Below are 18217 nucleotides of genomic sequence, written 5' to 3'. Positions count from 1 at the left end.
CATTTTTGTTTGATATTCAAGGTTTAGATGTTCATCTGTGACCTCTTTTGTGTTAGATTTCCGGTTGAAAATTGCAATATATAGTCACAGCTTTCTTACACAGGCCATTTGGCCCATTATTTCAGTGCCAGCTTGCCGCCTCCCACCTTCCAACAATGGGCACCATAGGTCACGACTCCTCAGTATACATCTTGTTACAATGTAAATGTAATGAGGTCAGAATTAAACTTCAGTCACTGGAACTATTAACAGCTGTATTACCTGCAGCATCACTTTCAGTTTTCCATTTCATCAAGTATTTTATAGCACACATCTGCCTCCACGTTTTGTGGCCTGTTGATCAAATTCCTCCCCCAAATCCTCTGTGTGACACCACCTTGGCTTAGTACTTGAATTGTGTGCAAACTATTGCATAAGAATAGAGGCTTGCATATTGTTAAGTGTGTGAGGGTACAACGGAGCATGTAAATATTAGAGTTAAGATGTCTGAAGGGTCTCGACCCGAAACGTCGCCCATTCCTTCTCTCCAGAGATGCTGCCTCACCCGCTGAGTTACTCCAACATTTTGTGTCTATGGAAGTGTTAGATTTGCGTCAAATTGATGAAGACTGTTTTATTGTGAGTAATAAGGGCCGGAGAATTTAGCAAGGCCTGAGTTAAGGGCCTGTCCCACTTGGGCGCCATTTGCGCGTCATTTACGCGACAGGCCTGTAGTGACTGACTCGCGACTGTCACTGCGAAAATCATCTAGCAGTACGACAGTCGCGCGCCAAGTGCCCCTGAGGGCCATGCCCCCTTTGGGAGCCATTTGCGATGTCTTTCGTACCTAGTCCGATCTCTATGGCAAGGATTTTCCCAGTGAAAGTCAAAGATACTATGGTGAAAAATTTTCAAAACTACGTGCGCTTTATACACAGGTGGTCACGTGGTGCGGCGCTCAAATGACACGCAAATGGCATGCCGACGGCGTACGGTCGCGCATGGTTACGGACGTTGACGCACGGTTACGCATAATAAATTAGCATAGGCAACGTTCGTGCATCACCACGCGCTACACGTACGCCGTCAGTACGTCAGCGTATGCCATCAGTACGTCAGCGTGCGCAAGAGATACGTCACTCAGGTGGCGCGTGATGATTTTGAGCCTCACAAAATCCTGGGGCGCCGCGCATTTCTGCATACGCCACCACGGCTCACCACGCGCCAACCAATTTTTAGGATGTCACGTAAATGACACGCAAATGATGCCCAAGTGGGACAGGCCCTTAACAGTGCAGTTGGTGGGACTATGGCACTTGGGAGATGTATTAACTAATCTTAACCGTTCAAGAGGGTTCAATTAAATTCTGGCAGCATTGTTTCCAGGTGGTTTGGGCCATGCCCTGGCCTTCATTGCCTTCAACCTTTATTTCTATGTGTACATTTACAGTGTTTAGCCATTAGCAATATTGACTCGCACCGTGAGACAAGCAAAACAATACTGTTGTTAGCATTGGCTAATTGCTAAAGTAATGTTAAAAGAAAAGGAAACAGAAAGTTGGCAAATTGCTTGTGTTTACAACCATCTGGTGCAGTTTAATAGCACATTGTGATCCCTGTACCATTCCCGTTGTCCAGTTAAACTTCCTCCATCATTAAATGATTTATTGAATGCCACATAGTTTCAAAGTCTATATTTAGAAGAAAAAAACTCTGAAAGGTGTTCACAAAACAACAATCCAGCATGATGAAAGTGTGGGTGGAAGATTAGATACTGCATCCACGGATTATGTCAAAAACTAACTGCTACACGAGGATGATATGACATAGGCTCTCCAACATGAGAAGCAAGAGCGCAACATTGCCAACGAGTAAAGTCTTTGTTACGGATTCTACAGTCTACCTCCTGGGCCTCAACCTGCTAATCTGCCGGAGGGTCTTGCCAATTGGTTTGGGGACAGGCAATTCTTGTACGCATCAACATCCAGTTTGGGGGTTTTTGTGACAAACTAGTCTGTGGTAAAACATAAACTATACTGCATAGAGTCCCCCGTTGATCTAATACATTTCTGGAACATGAGAACAGCATAAGACCACTGAAGAAACTACTATTACACGTAGGGTTGCCAACTGCCCTATATTAGCCGGGACATCCAGTATATAGGGTGAAATTGGTTTGTCCCATATGGGACCTCCCTTGTTCCGTATTTGACTGTTACTACTCGGGTCGAGGGGACTATCGGGTCGGAGCGCCGCGTCCGGCCCCGCCTCACCCATCCCGACATAGTTCAGCCCATGGAGTGCAGCAGCAACGCTTCGCCCAGGCCAAAACTCCTCAGCTGGGCCGCCTGCTGGGCTTTGTGTGCAGTTTAGCACCCGGGCCAACTCATCATTCATCCAGCCACGGCCGAGTCGGTCAACGAATTGCCATTGGGAATTTGTCACTTATTTTTACCTGTTGTCCCTTATTTGGGAGTGAGAAAGTTGGCAACCGTAATTACACGGCTCAGTGGTTACACACATGCTGACTGACTGACTGACTGGCTGACTGACTGCTGACATATTACAATTGATCAGCAGAAAATCAGGACGCTAAAAAACCTATCACTCTAATATGGTGTTTGCAATCTCCCTCGTGCGGGTTCAAGAAGTTCAAAAAAAGAAAACCATTTCAAAGTGGTGCCAGCGGGTCCCTTCTTTATACTATTTCTCAGGGACAGTGAGTATGTCAAATGTCCTACCTTTCTTCACAGCTCTGACCTCATCTGTAATAAGTGGCAGCACAAGGCAGGCAAATCTTATGTTTTGTATCTTATGTCTTACATTACGGGGTAATGTTGGCAAGGTTCGAGAGAATGCATGCTATAGTGAGAAAATGGACGTGTGGAGGGGAGGAGGAGGAGGAGGGAGGACATGATCCTCCCAGAGATCAGAGGAACGTTTTGTATGCTTTTTAAGAATAGTGCACAAAAGAGACGTCAAAAGTGAAACCAATTGGTTGAAAACACTTATTTCCTTGCAACCCCTCAAGTGAGGGGGGAAAGATTTTATACGAACCTGAGAGGGATTTTTTTTCCACAAAGTGTGGTGGGTGTTTGGAACAAGCTGCCAGGGGGGGGGGGGGTAGTTGAGGCGGGTACTATCACAACACTTAAAAGACATTTGGGCAGGTACATGGATAGGATAGGTTTAGAAAGATATGTGCCAAACGCAGGCAGGTGGGACTAGATAGCCATGTTGAACGGCGTGGGCAAGTTGAGCTGAAGGGCCTGTTTTCACAATGTATGACCTTCTTACCATCAGCACCAGCTCATTTGCTTTGTGGTTTATTTGCTCATTTCTGAATTGAAGTTCATGGAGTCTACTTCCCTTTTTTTTTACAGAATTACTCACAGCATTTGTGGAAACTGGATATTTTATGGAGTCCAGCTGAAAAAAATCTGGCTGTGTGATCAGGATCAATATTCTTGAAGATTTTTTTTGGCAGAAATAAAAACAGTAAATTCTGAAAATACTTAGAGATCAGGCAGTATCTGTGCAGACAGAAACAGAGACGACGTTTTAAGTCGACTACCTTATCAACATTCTCTCCAAACCTCTTGCATATTTAAAAGATGATGGTTTTCCATTTTTCCTAGTTCTAATGAAAGATTCTTGACTTGAAACATTAACCACGCTTCTCTTTCCACAGATGTTTCCTGACTTGCTCAGTGTTTTCAGTATTTTCAGTTGTTGTTTCAAATTTTTGAGATCTGCTTTCTGATATCTCTGGGAAAACATTTGCAGCAATCTATTCATAATTGCAGGAGAAATGTGCCTGACACTTTGCAGAACATTTACTCTGAGGTTTTAGTATCACTAAAAGCTGGATCTCCTGTGAGTGAACAGCATTAATTGTGATTCAAACCAACTTGGATGAAAACCTCACCAAAAATACATGCCAGGCATTGAACTACTACTAACATAATTTGGGGGAGCTGAATGCTAGTGAAACATCTGTAGTGAACCAAATTCTCACACCAAAAATTCCACATGTTATAAATGACTTGTGTTATCTTATTCAGCAATATTCTGTTCACATTTGAATGTTAATGTGATTTTTATTTGCACAGCATTCATTTTTTTTACACAGGCGCATTTTTAGTCCTGTGGCGTTAAGACAGAAGCAGCTTAATTTCACAGAATTTTTCTTATTATGCCACGTTCAGTGGCCAAGTCCAGGCTTTCCATCAGTGGTATATGTTCAACACAAAAAGTATGTGTTTTGCTCGTATGACATTTTGGAATATGACATTTTCCATCCGTCAATATGACATTTTGGAATAAGCATAGATAGTGGTCTGTGTTCCTGATGTACCTGACTCCTGTAGTCTGCTCTTTCTCTGATGTATCAAGAAAGGAATGGCAGAAATGAAATGGAGCAAGGCATCCACCATTTCCATACCAAGTCACAGGCTTTGAGAAGTGCTGGTTTAATTTGCTGGACTACATCTTTCCTGTCCAGAGCACTCCAAAATGGACAAAAAATGGCTCACATTTTCTTGCTCTTTTTCCTGTGTAACATAATTTTATTTAATTTAAAAAATCAATCACAAGGAATTGCACAGAAACGAGAAAACTGTTTTGCAATTACGGAGCAGTGGTCTGGTTTTGAGATTCAGCCTACATTAATAAGCACCAGATCAAAGCTCAAATAGTTGACAACTTCCACATAACTCAAAAATTAAGTTGCTACCTTGAAATTTTTCTGCAGCTATTATTCTCTAACATAACATGTTCTATATTTTACATTTAACACAAATGATGATGTGCAAAGTGGGAGATCTCTCTTGAGCAAACTCTGCAAGTACCTTGCAAAATAATTTAAATCCTTTCACAATTCTGGGTTAGAAATTCGATTGAAAATACTGTTCCAATACAGCAAAAGATGACAGAGATTATTTCCTGGTCATTTTACACACATTAAGTAACTAGTCACACATTAAGTAACATAATTCCCCTGGCAGCATTGCATTTGTTACTGCCATGTACTACAGAAAATGTGCAACATAGGTCTGGGAGTTTCCAAAGTACAGGTCTGGCAGCACAGAACCATGTCATAATGGTCATTGCCAACCTACCTAATGTTCAGATAGCCTGCATGTAATTGTATTACAAGTTCTAGATCAAAATGTATGTATTGTGGTCTCCAGCTACCTCCTCAGTGCATTGGTCCACTATGGGCTGCAATCTCTTGCCAAGTATCAGTTTTGTTCAGCCATATCCCATTCAGTTTTGTTCAGCCATATCCCAAGCCAAACAAGGCCGCTGGATGAGGTGGGATGGCATTGAGAGGAGGAAGATCACATGGAGTGAGCTGTGGAGCATGGAGTCAAATATGTTGAGCTTCATTATCAGAGCCACATATGATGTCCTTCCCTCTCCCACAAACCTAAATCTTTGGCTGGGAGTGGATCCAGCCTGCCCCGTGTGCAGTTCCAGCAAACCTCAAGCACATCCTGGTCGGTTGTAAGACCAGCCTAACACAAGGCAGATACACCTGGTGACACAACCAGGTGCTGAGGTGTTTGGCAGCTGAACTCGAGTGCAAGAGAGTTACCACCAACGCCATCCCTATCAATGCCCAGATAACATTCCCGCAAATACCATCCTTCATCCGGGAGAGAAACGGAGGACTAACCCCTCGCCTCTCAACTCATGCCCACTGAACGCAGCCAGGGACTGGGAAATGCGTGTTGACCTAGGCCAGAGGCTTTCATTCCCAGTTGAAATCGCAGCTACCAACCTGCGACCAGACCTCGTTCTCTGGTCCAACTCCTGTGGCGTGTTTTCATCATTGAGCTGACAGTCCCCTGGGATGAGGCTGTGGACGAGGCTTATGAAAGAAAAAGGCTTTGATATTCAAACCTTGCAGCAGAGGCAGAGGAGAGAGGTTGGGATGTAAGGGTGTGTTCAGTGGAGGTGACTTTGTAGCCAGTGACTTTGTAGCCAGAGGCGGAGAGAGAGGCAGAGAGAGGGGCAGAGAGAGGTAGAGAGGGCAGAGAGGCAGAGAGAGAGGCAGGCAGAGAGAGAGTCAGAGAGAGAGAGGCAAAGTGAGAGGCAGAGAGAGAGAGGCAGAGAGATAGAGAGAGAGAGGGAGAGAGAGGCAGAGAGAGAGAGAAAGCAGAGAGAGAGAGGCAGGGAAATAGAGAGAGAGAGGCAGAGAGAGAGAGAGAGAGAGAGAGAGAGACGGGCAGAGAGGGGAGAAGGGGAGATGGAGAGGGCAGAGGGGAGAGAGGGAGAGGGAGAGGGAGAGGGAGTTCGCTTTCGTCTTTCTTCTTTCGCTTTCTCTTTCTGCTTTCGCTTCTCTTCTCTCTCTCTCTCTCTCTCTCTCTCTCTTCTCCCTCTCTCTCTCTCTCTCTCTCTCTCTCTCTCTCTCTCTCTCTTGCCTCTCTCTCTCCTCTCTTCCTCTCTCTCTCTCTCTCCTTCTCCTTCTTTTCTCCTTCTCTCCGCTCTCTTTCCTCTCTTTCTTCTCTGGCTCTTCTCTCTCTCTTGTCTTCCTCTTCTCTTCTTATGTCTCTGCCTAGTCCATCCTCTCTCCTCGCCCTCTTACTCCTCATATCTTTCTCTCTCTCTCTCTCTATGGCTCTCTCTACACGACTTCATCTTCGCTCTTCCCTCTTCTTGGCTTCCATGCCCGCTTCTCGTCTCTAGCGATAGAGAGGGCAGAGAGATGCCAGAGGAAGTAACTAATACAATTTATGGCTTTCAAAAGATATTTGGATATGTATTCAATCAGAATTGTTGCAATAAAAGTGTTGTTTGTGAGAGAGGAGACTTAAAAATCTTAAAGGCTGTGAAATGTACCCTGCGTCATTTGGAACATCGGCAACTAGGACAATTAGCTATCTTCCAGTCATTATTTGTTTGCAGTCATACGTGGTATTTCTTAAGATATATTTAAGTACAGTACATCTTTTGGGCTGAAATTGGCAGGTTTTTTATACACCCTAAGCAAAATATATTTCCACTATCTCTTGCTATAACAAACTTGCCCATGAATAAATTGTGCATGTTTGATTAATTAAAAATTGATATATTTCAAAAGCAAGAAGAACATTTTGCACTGTAAGCATTTAAATCAATATTTGTTGAACTGTATCTTATAAAAATCCTCCATCACCTAGTATCTGACCCATCGTTGGATTTAGACTCCATGAAATGTCAAGTCAAAGTGATGTGAGGCGTTGCATAAATGTATTTGCTGCATTGAAGTAAAACTAGATTAAATCTGGAACAGGTATGGAGCATTTAAAATTATTAGTGAGAAAAATTGTTTGCATTCCTGCCAAAATAGCATGGCAACCCTGGAGTGAAATTGTACTTCTTAAGAAAATTTAACTTTTTAAAGACGTACAGTTAAGAAAATTTAACTTTTTAAAGACGTACAGTTTTCATAGCTCTAAACATTATCTACACTGGCATACAGCAATAAAAATTCCCTCGAGGATATACACAGATGAGGTTAATGGGAATGAACCTCCTAACTAAATACTGTCTTTGCAATTTTCTTTCCTGATATACTTTAATGAGAAAAGATGATTTTTCTGCGAAAAGAATTGATCTTATAAAGTTTAGTTTATTTAATTACAATTCTAATTCCTTTTCACTGTAAATCACTGAAAGGTTTAATGGCAGTTAATTCTAATAGGCTATAATGCTCAGAGGAAATGTGCTGTTAATAATGTTGAGATCTGTATTTTGTATTCCTCCAAAATGAATTTGTATAATCAAATAGTTTCAAGCTGCCTGTAATATGCACCCATCTGTTTTTATTTTTCTATACAGACGTCTTCCTTGAGGGTCATTTGCTCTCTAACTTCTCTGCCTGTGCTATGCAGTGATCAGAGACAAGCTTATGGTCAGAGCTGATCTCTCTCTGCTGCTAGACTCAGGTGATGAAACACTAATGTACTGGTGATAGACACAAATTGCTGGAGTAACTCAGTGGGTCAGGTAGCATCTCTGAAGAAAAAGGATGGGTGACGTTTTGGGTCTGGACTCTTCTTCAGTCTGAAGAAGGGTCCCAATCCAAAATGTCACCTGTCCTTTTTCTCCAGATATGTTGCCTGACCCACTGAGTTACTCCAGCAATTTGTGTCTATCACCAGTACATTAGTGTTACTCCAGCAATTGTGTCTATCTTTTGTATAAACTAACATCTGCACTTCTTTGTTTCTAATGTTCTGTACAGATGTACTTTACATATAGCCTCCCTACTTTACACTAATATTATGATCTCAATTATTTGACTTAGCTCATTGACTTTAATGAAACAGCCATGTTTGGCTACAGAGTGTATTTAACACCAGCACCACAAGTACAGAATCTAAACTACAAAATTTCAGGTGCCCGGATTCGACAAATTGATAAATCTGGGCAACATGAGTAACATGATGGCCTGGATATTACAGGACCAATAACATGGCTGCTGGAGGTTAATGGATACATTTTGATTTAAACTGTCTTGTTGCACTAGATCTTAAAATACATGAAGGATGGGATAGTGTAGCACTTATCCATCTTATTAAACACACCAGAAACATTTACTACCTGCCCATTCCAGTACGTGCAAAGTTGTAATGGTATCTTTTTGGCATCAAGAATAACTTTTACATATATAAATCTTAATTCCTTTAGATTTTAATTAGGGTTGGAGATTTAAAGAGCTTGTTATTCTCCTCCATATTACTCTGACATCACATCAAGGACGGCATTAAAAAACATTTAATTAGCTTCAGGACAAGCTAAGGTTATGAAAGGCTACGAGAAAACAAAGTTGTTATTGGAAAAAACATTCTCTCTTTCTCTTAATCCTATTTATATTTCACTTTATTTATTTCACAATTAAATGCCGAATGAAAGATCTGATTGGGAGAGGAGATGCAGTGGCTTGCTAATTTATGCTGCTTGTGGAGAGGGGGATCAAAGCTTAAATCACTCTCTATTGGGTGTCACAAGAGACTGCAGATATTGGAATCTCAAGGAAGAAACAAACTGCTGGAGGAACTCAGTGGGTTGGGCAGCATCTGTGGAGGAAAATGAACAGTTGGCGCTTTGAATTAGGACTATTCTGCAAGACTCTGATTGACATGCAAGAGCTCATTTAAAGTCTGTGGGAGCTGTAAATGTGTTTAGTCTGTTGTAAATGTATCTTTTGTGTTGACAAATAGCTAGTGTAATTATGGGATTAGCAGGGGCACTATTTTACCTGTGGTTTCTCCAAGAAATTGAAAATAAAACGTGACATGACTTCATTTAATCATGCTGCCACAAAAAGAGTCAAATTGGTAAACAACAATTATAGGACAACAAGGAATCCTGGTTGGAGTTTAGAACACATTATTAATCCAGTTTCCATTGTTTAATTACAGGATTATTTATTGTGGAGACATCTACTTTATTCTAAATTGTTCAGACTCCTTGCACTAGTACTGAATGTTGTCATCCAAGGAAGCAAAGTAACCTGGGTTATAGGAAATTTGCACAGCTGGTGTTATTAGACTATTTGCAAATCTCCCACCCCCACCCATTCCACCTCGATATATGAAAGTGGGTATATACATTCATCTTTATATCTCATGTGAATCAAAATCAAACCTGTGCCTAAATTTAAATCAGAAGTAACACTTCATTAGAAATCAATGGTGCGTACTCCTTCAGCAGTCAATCAAAACCTCAAGAAATTCACCAGTTGTCAACTCCAGTCTGTGTTTAATATTTGGCTTCAACTATCCCGGTATAAAATATACTCATGGACTGAGGTATCGAGAGTGGAAAATTTCAAACATTCATGACCCTCTGAGTGTCTCAAGTTTTTCAAGTTGGAATGCCCAACCTATTAATGTGTGATTGTGCCCCCTAGTTCTGGAATTCCAGCTAAAGGAAGCAGTCTCGACATACAAACTATCAATCACTCTCAAATCAATCTTTACTTCATCGAAATAACCTATCAATCATCTAAACAGCAGTGACTGAAGGCCCATTTTACCTAGTTCCTTCTGATCGGACAACGCTCTTATCTCAGGAACCAATTGAATTAAGCTATCTTGTTTGAGTTTCGAGGCGTGTGGGCAGCAGAATGATGCAGCTCATAGAGCCGCAGCCTTAAACCTCCAGTGACCCCAGTTCGATCCTGACTTCAATTTGTATGGTGCAGTTTGGCTGTCCGCATGGAGTTTGCACGTTCTCCCTGTGACTGTGTGTTTTCTTCACCTGCTTGGCTTTCCTTTGACATCCCATCGACATGTGGATTGGGAGGTTAACTGTCCTCTGTAAATTGACCCTGAGGGGGAGTTTTTTAAATTTTTTTATTTTTTTATTATTTTTATTAGAAGTACGGTAAATTACAATAATACACAACACATATATCTTAATACATTTTTTGTACCGCTTCATTTTTTTTGAGCTTTAAGAAAAAGATAGAAGTAAGGAAAGGGGGAGTTAATGGGACTGTAGGGAGAATAAAGTGGAATTAATGTACGTCCACTTGATAGTTGGTACTGATATGAGGGCTAAAAGATATCTGTTTCTGTTTTGTAGGACTATGGCAATTATTATCCATCCTTAGTTACCAGTTCTGCACAAGTGCCAGGTATGGTCTCATCAAGCCATGCACAGTTGTAGCAAGGTTTCTTTGCTGCCCTACTCCAGTCTCTTGACAATGCTTGTTGCACCTGCACATTTACTTTTCGTACATAAGCATACTCAAATAGGATCTGCCTCCGCTGGGTCTTGAATTTAACGGCCCCCATATCAATGATTTTGTTTCCTGTTCCTGGACATCCTGCTTTACATACTGTGCAGCATGCAAAAGATAAAGTAAATCAGCTGAGAGTGTGTAGTGTACCACTGTACATTTATTTTCTTCCTACTAAAAGGATTATATTATTGCTACCATATCATCCTGCATTGTACATTATACTTCACATTTTGGCTCACTCAATTAATGTCGATAAACATTTCCCGTCTCTTTATTTTCTCATTTTTGCTGCCTAATTTTGTATCATCAGCAAACTTGGACAGATCTTTAATTGAAGTCATTAATGTAGTTTGTAAACAGCTGAGGCCCCCGTACTGATCCTTGTGGCACCCCACTAGTAGCAGCCTGCCAAACTGAAAATTACTTAATAAATCATAATTTTGCATCCCATCAGAACATAGCTATTTTTCCATTGCTTAATACACTTTTCAATGTGATGCATCAACTCTTTACAAATGAAGCTCTTCTACTTAAAGATGATATACAATTCTCATTATAAATTGCATATATGGTGAAAGCAATTTATTCTCTCTGTTCTTGAGGCTGCATCGAAGTACAATAATTTCAATTTCAAATATTCACAGCAACTTGGAAATTAAATCTGTAATCTCATTTTCATTGTATTGTATTGTATCATGAAGATTGGCTGGAGTTAACAGATGCTTGTATTTTGTTACGACAAACTACCCCACAGGTAGATGTAGTGCAGAGGAATAGGGGCAGAGGTGATGCTTAGAAGAAAATAAATTGGTCATAAATGAAATAAATTGAGGTTGGGACAGACATCAATGCCAGCATAGTCTTGATGAGCAAAATGACCTCCTACTGCACCCTAAGAAAATATAAGTATGAGATTGCACTGTTTTTTACCCTGCAACAATATTTATTCACAGGTTTCTAAGCCTGTGATGCACTTTCAGATACTCATGAGCAGAGAGCATTGTTGATTACACGTTTTACACTTAGTTTAGCTTATCTTGCACCTGTGGTCGATGGGTGATTTAAGTATGGGCTTTGCAAAGAGGCTCCCCAGAACACAATGATGTAAGGCTGCAATTGTTAAATGTGCAGTTATAGTAACAATCTCAACTGAGGTTTAAAATAACTGTTCCTCCCTGAGAAGACGGCATTGTTTGTGATGCTTTAGCTATGCAAGTGACAAATGTATTATGCGTGCAATGATGCAAGAACAGAACCCTGAAAACAGAGATTTCTGGCAATTGCTTTTACCTCAGTTGATAGAAAACTCATTCAATCAGAGCGGTAATTTTATACAGTTCACTTGCGAGATGACCTGGAGCTGCTGTGCTTCCTTAAAGAGCTGGATTTCTAGGTCATGTTGTTATCAACAGTGAAGAAACCCACAGGAGGAATTTGCAGTGTAGTCAATGCTCAGTAAAGGCCCCCAAGACTGAGCTTGCAATTCTCCAAATAGTTGATTGTGGTGGAAACAAAAGCAGATTTGTGAATATCCCTCATTTGAACAAAATCCGGAACCCGATAAAAATACTGCTATGCTAATACAATATTTATCAATGTCAAGGATAAGTAGACTAAAGATACCCTAGAATATACAATGATTCAACGGTAGCTGGGATTATGGCTCTCAGGGCGCAGTGATTCACTGAGAAGGCAAATAAGTAATGAACAATAATGAACTCCTGACAGTGGTCACATACTCCACAAACTAACTGGAATAATGGTCAACAGTTCATTGAAAATGTCAGCTCAAGATGAGGATGCAGTGAAAACAGATGGATTTTCATCTTACATAGCGCAGAGGATGTGTGAAATGGGCAAATCTGGTCACAATATTACAAAACAGAATCCAGGTACTGGAAAGGTTACTAAATTGATCATTGCAAAGTAAACACCGCTTTTATCATGAAGTGGTTTCGAAGCTGTGAATGTTTATATTGCAGAATGTGGCTCAAGGGTGATCTTATGGAGTTATTAAAAGGGTACGGTCTAGATAAATGTCAATATGTTCAGCATGGTCACATATTTTACATGAAAACTGTGCCATTGTGTCAACATTATGTCTCACAGAATAAACACTATGCAGTGAAAATGTGCAAAGATCAATCAATCGTTAGAACATACAATGTTTGTGTGTTAAATGTTTCTGGTGGTTTTTTTTAATGTTGACCCAGCAATTTACTCTCCTTAATGCACCACACATCAATCAGTCCTTCTCTCAGTATCACCCCGCCTCTTTATTGTAGCCAGCATCCCTCATGCTTCCGTTGGTCAACCTACAATCTACCAATCATCTCTGTAGCCCACAGATTAAAATGGAAGATCATTCATATCAATGATTTGGATGATAATGTAGAAGGCATGATTAGAAAGTTTGCAGATGACAGTAAAGTGGGTAGTATCATAGATAGCAAAGATGGTTATTAAAATTTACAGCAGGATCTTGTTGGGTAGTTGGGATGAGGAATGGTTAATAAAGTTTCATGCAGATAAGTGCATGGTATTGCATTTTGGGAAATCTAACAAGGACAGGACCTTCACAGCGAATGGCAGAACCTGGGGTAGTATTGTAGAGCAAAGGGACCTGGGAATGCAGGAACATAGTCTCTTGAATGTGTCATCAAAGGTAGATAGGGTGGACAAAAAGTGTTTCGGCACGTTGGCCTTCATCAGTCAGAGTGCTGCCTATAGAAGTTGTGATGTTATGTTACAGTTGTACAAGACATTGGTGAGGTCACATTTGGATAATTGTGTTTAGTTTTAGTCACCCTGCGTTAGGAAGGTTGTTGTTAAGCTAGACATAGTGCAGAGGAGTGATCTTATAGAGGTGTATAAGATCATGAGGGGAATAGATAGAACAAATGCAGTCTTTTACCCAGAGTAGGGGGAAATCCAGAACCAGGCGACATAGGTTTAAGGTGAGAGGGCAAAGATTTACTAGGAACCTGAGGGGCAACATTTTCACACAAAAGGTGATGGTTTTATGGAATAAGATACCAGAGGAGGTAGTTGAAGCAGGTATATAACAACATTTAAAAGGCATTTGGACAGATTTATAGAAAGGAAAATATGGTGGGATATGGGCCAAACGTAGGTAGGAACTAGTCCTGATGGGACATCTTGGTCGTCATGGGCAAGTTGGCCGAAGGGCCTGTTTCAATGTTGTGTGACTATGACTCGAATTGAATTGAATTGAATTGAATTGAATTGAATTAACCATTGAGCTGAATGAATATTTAATGGCAATGAACATTCCGCATCTGCCATATCCATGGTGAATTACAGTAATTGCATTATAGAAATCTAGCAAAGACATGTCAGGAACAGTTCCACAATAATTTAATAAACTACGTTTAACATATTCAGTCACTATAAATCAGCAGCACTGATACTCAAATTGCACAATCTCCCCAAAGATCCAATATTACATATAAATGTTCCAGTTATTACATATCAGTTCTCAAATTTCATTATCAATTATGGGCAGACTAAGAGGAAAAATCAAATTATACCGAATTAATCATAAATGTACAATTAGTACATAAATATGGTTGGAAGATCTGAAGCTAAAAACTTCATTAACTTACTAGTCATGCCTCAGCAATACATGCCATTATTTTAATTATTTTCTAATTGCTTGGAAATACTAAAACAAGAATTTAAATAATCTTGAATAAAAAGGAACTGCAAGTAATCTCCCCAGCCAAAGCCACAGATCACGTTCATCCTTTTGTGTCCTTCTTTCTTATTTCACAATCTGATAGTCGTCCACATTGAACACCATCTGCCATTGATGTGATAGTCCAATCATTACATCAATAATAATCATGATTATGATTATTATTCATGATACTAAGCTGCTGACCAAGGTAACAACCACTTGTCTTGCTGGAGAATAGCATTAAAATTACAGAATTTTCTAAATTGCACTTATAAAATCACTTCCTTTTTTTGAACATTAATTATCAATTATCAGGAAGCAAATTTAACAGAAGTCAATGATATCAAGAATTCGATCACATAAAAGAAGTTAACCATTCCTTGATATTTTTTTCGCAAAATGAGATTTGTTCTAGTCTTCCGGGATTTGAAATTATAGGGTATATATTGAAAATATAGGTATTGATAATACAGTGTGTTAAATCTTGAAAATGGTGATCTTGCTTCCAAACCGATGTATGTAATATTAAGGACATGGATCAGCATTCCACTGAAGGAAGTCAAGGTATAAATTAAAGGATATTTGTATTGCAATGTGATACAAATTTAAAGATGGGCGGTTTCACACTGCTGATGCTCGGCTGCAGATACCAGGTTAGTGGTGAGGAGATGGAGGGACAGACGATGGCGGTACAGCACTGAACTGACATGGACCAGAAACTGCAAGGAATTTTGCCCCAGCACTTATGAGAATCTTATTATCTCCATATCATCCGGCTCCCGTCCTGATCCCAGGGAACCCTTATCTGTATCTTCTGATTTCTTGGAAAGATGTCCAGTTTACCAATCTCATAGAAATTCTGTTCCCCCAATCCCTGATTACATAAAAAAGATTTACTATTCTGCAGAAACCTCTTATCCATTCATACAGCACTATCTCCTTCCCAATTGCACAGAACCCGATCCCAAAATATCACATCAAATGGAAAATCTCAAATATTTTTCTCTTTTCTTCATTTTGCAGAAAAATCTTTTTTCTTAACCTTTGAGTTTGCAAGAACTTTCCTCCAATTCTCTGGTCGAATTTAGTAATATCAGCATCAACGACAACCCAACATTTTTAAGTTGGCAGCTGGTGTGAACAAGATGGTAAAGAAGTTCACAGGTCAGTATAAACACCGATAGTTCACATTGGAGACAGCAGTTAGAAGATGAGAAGCCATTGACCCGTAATATTAACTCTTTCTTCAGAAATGCTGAGGATAAGATTAATACCTTGGTAAGCTGGTTTGCAAGAAATATTAAGAGGAAGAATGGAGAACTGCTGATTTAAAAACACGTACTGTTAAAATGCCGTGATTGTTGGAACATTTTAAATGAACAACTGCACTTCTGGTGATATTACTTTAGCTTGCACACATTATCAGCTCGAGAAATATTCCCAAGCCAATTGTTCATGAGCTGTCAACATAGATAAAAATGTTAAATTAAAGTCTTTAACAAGAAAGCACAGAGGAAATCACAGACAAAATACATAACATTTATAAATGAAGGGGCAGTATTAAAGCACTGATCTTTCTGTTTACGTCATTGCTCCCAACTCACCTGCAATACAATACCATTTATTTGTTATTTGAACTTCACATGAGGTTCAAACGAAATTTGGTTTCTGCAGCCATACAAGAAAAGAACCAAGACACACACCAACACAATTTACACAAACATCCATCACAGTGAATCTCCTCCTCACTGTGATGGAAGGCAAAGTCTTGTCTCTCCCCTGCTCTCCATTCCTCTCCCGAAGTCAAAGTCAAAGCCCCCGGCGGGCACTAGCAAGTCCCACGGCCATTTAAAGCCGTGCCGGGCGATGTAAGGCCCCGCTCCAGGTCACTTTCAACCCCGCAATTCGGGCGGGAGAAGTCGCCGTTGCCGGTGCCTCGCAAAGCCACCGGGGACCCGCGAGCTCCTGGTGTCACCATCCACCGGAGTCGGGTCGCAGCCGCGCGCCACCGCAGCTCTCCACGCTCCGAACTCCTCACGCTCCGAAGCTGGCCAGCTCCACAATGGTAGGTCCGCAGCTCCGCAGGCTCCGTGACTTGAGCCCCCAGGTCGTTCCGGTTGGAGGCCGCTCCACGGTGCTAGGCCCCAACGACAACGGAGCCCAGACAGGGAAAAGGTCGGGTCTCCGTGCAGAGAAGAGATTTAAAAGTTTCCCCCACCCGCTCCCCGCCCCCCACACATACACATTTAAAAGCCCACTACAAACTATACCCTCAACGGGACAAAAAAAAAAAAATACAGACAGACTGCAGAGGCCGCTGCGACGTCGGTTGCACCGCCCACCCGTCGGTGCCCCGCAAAGACTTACACATACAATTTGATTTGATTTTGTATATTGTTTCCACAAAACTATATTTTGTCCCTAGATTTAGACTCATTCATTTCTTGAAGACAAGTGGGTTAGATGAGGATGACTTGCTTCTGCTACTGCACGATCATTAAATTAATCATCTGTTCCTTTCGCAACATCAATCTCATGGTCCAGAAACAGGGAAAGGCATGTCAGGGCTAAAAGAAAATTATGATATGAGGTATCATAATTTCAGAGTCCATAAAACTTCCAGTCATTGATATAGTGTGGAATCGACCCCATTACAAAACTGATCTTTTATGCTGCATTTGTATATGCTATAAAACAACGAGTCAGAAATGCTGCTGGCAATGAGCATTTTGACTGGGTACTCTGAATAGATCCACTTTTGTCAACTTCGTATCTGAAGCTGTCCTGATCTGAGTTGTTGAGGCCCTACATAACAACATAGCTTGGCAATAGATCATGTTATTACACTGTCACATACTGGGTTGTCCAACTAGCTCACTACTCGACATGACTGAAGGTGTTTTTTTTAAAACAGCTTCTTCACACCTTTACCTTGGCTAGTTGTCATACTTGTCAAAAACTATGAATACTGTAGACTTTCAGGGACAGCTGAAAATTATTAAAATTAAACAATTCAGAAATGTAGAAATTAATAGAAAATAATAATTTAAAAAGCAAAATCACATAAGCTATTGGAAACATTCAACCAAACTCAATTAATTTAAATGTTAGACACAAAATGCTGGATTAACTCAGCGGGCCAGGCAGCATCTCTGGAAAGAAGGAATGGGTGATGTTTCGGTCGAGACACTTCTTCAGACTGATGCGTTTCGGGTCGAGACCCTTCTTCAGACTGATCAGCAGGCCCTATCAGAGGGATGGGGGGGGGGGGGGGGGCAATGAGTGCCATTTGGCATGGACCTCATGCCTGTCTGCTTCAAAAGGATCTTGATTTGGGGGCCTCTAAAATTAAAGGAGCTCTGCTTGATCTTGGTTAGGGGGCCTCTAAAATTGAAATTGGCCTGGGCCTCAGTTCATCCATGAGATGGTCTGCTGATCAGTTCTTTCCTACACATATCTGCAGTTCTTTCCTACACATAATGAAAAAGTTAGTTCCCTTAGAGTTAGAAAATTGCTGCAGGTTCATGCTCCAATGCCAGTCGGGGTGTAATGTCTGAATGCACTGATCATTGCAGCCAAAGAATGAAGTTCATCCAGAAAGTATGGGAACTGTGGCAAGTCCTGAGAGGTCCATGCCGATATTTAGGCTCCCAAGAGAATGCAGAAGCCAGGTAACTATGTACCCTATCTACGCCTCTCATAATGTTATACACTTCTATGAGAACAAGCCCTAACATCCTTCATTGCAAGGAAAACAAACCTCGCCTATCCAATCGCTCCCAATGCATACCCATGCC

The 18217-nt window shown here is 40.8% G+C and overlaps 1 protein-coding gene across 5 annotated transcripts in view; it reads right to left on the bottom strand.

Annotated features, from left to right (window-relative positions):
- The window catches only part of vps8 (VPS8 subunit of CORVET complex), a 420899-nt gene that overhangs the window by 41263 nt on the left and 361419 nt on the right, over window positions 1-18217 (bottom strand). The window lies entirely within an intron of this gene.

This window comes from Amblyraja radiata, chromosome 7 (assembly GCF_010909765.2).
Source record: "Amblyraja radiata isolate CabotCenter1 chromosome 7, sAmbRad1.1.pri, whole genome shotgun sequence".
NCBI classification, from domain to species: Eukaryota; Metazoa; Chordata; class Chondrichthyes; order Rajiformes; family Rajidae; genus Amblyraja; species Amblyraja radiata.
The sequence above is the reverse complement of the archived record's forward strand: the minus strand, read 5'-3'. Positions and strand labels throughout refer to the sequence as shown.